The sequence below is a fragment of the Aulostomus chinensis genome, chromosome 4 (genome assembly GCF_037954235.1).
Source record: "Aulostomus chinensis isolate RoL2024-O1b breed Wild chromosome 4, RoL_Achi_v1.0, whole genome shotgun sequence".
Lineage (NCBI taxonomy): Eukaryota > Metazoa > Chordata > Actinopteri > Syngnathiformes > Aulostomidae > Aulostomus > Aulostomus chinensis.
The window spans coordinates 26,245,738-26,246,940 of record NC_141323.1 but is presented as its reverse complement, the minus strand read 5'-3'; positions in this window follow the sequence as shown (position 1 = coordinate 26,246,940).

Sequence of the window (1,203 nt, the reverse complement as noted above, 5' to 3'; positions counted from 1 at the left end):
CGTGGCGTGAGGGCGAAGGCTTGAGACGTGGCGTGAGGGCGGAGACGTGGCGTGAGGGCGGAGACAAGACGTGAGGCTGGAGGCTTGACCGGTGACTGATGAACTTGACAGTATACAAGACAGAACAATCAGCGACGACAGCGACATCATCATCATCAACAACAACAACAATGACCCAACAACCTAACAGGGGAAAACACACGGGTTAAATACGAGAGGGGAAACAAGACACAGGTGGTGCAATCAACCAGGTGAGACACATGAGGGAATCACAGGAGGGAGGTCAGGAAGACAGGACATGACTACAAAATAAAACAGGAAGCACGAGACAGGGATCGTGACATAACCAGTGCTCAATTTTGCAAGGGTCCAGAAGGTGATGAAAACCAGAGATTCCAGTTGTGTTCTCTGATTGACACATGTGGGATATTAGATGATATAAGATCATCAGGGCGGCTCTATGGGGAAGCAAGATCTGTCTCAAACAAATGTCCTGCCCCCTCAAATCAAAATTTTAGAAGTTAAAAAAAACACATTTTGATATACAGACAAGATTGATATATTATGAGTTGACAAAATTATCTGCAGTAGCGGAAAAAATGCAAAAAAAAGTGCGTGATACAGTCTCAGCTTCCTCTCATCTCCCTGTCACTCAGCTGCACGCACATCTGTATTTGTAGAGTCAACTGAGGACCAGCCCATTGTTCTTCTCACTGTTTGACTCTGTAAGAGAAGTGTTTCTTTCTGGATCCCACAAGCACCACAGTGAGCTGGTCTGCTGCATGGAGCCAACAAAGACCTTCAATGTTGTTGGTTGTCGAGATCTGGATGGATGTTTTATATTATTCTTTATTTTATTTATTTATTTATTTTCTATTGATCGGTTTTGTTTTTCAAGACTTGGTGAAGGGATTTTTCTTTAATAACCTGGCCTACCCTTTTAGTTTTGTTGACATTGGCAATCATGATAAGTGTTATTGTTGGGTTTGAATATATTTGATTCAGGCCATCCAATGAAGGTAGATGTCAAGATTTAGTTGTTGTCATCCTAAGAAATGTTTTTTGTTTTTTTTTAGTTTTTGTTCTTTTCTCTTTTTAATTTTGCCCCGAGGTATTGCCACCTCATCAGGGTCAGGGGGTTTGTGGGCCTCAGTGACCTGAAGAGTTACACCAGCAGAAGCTTAGCCTTCAGGTGGGACAAGT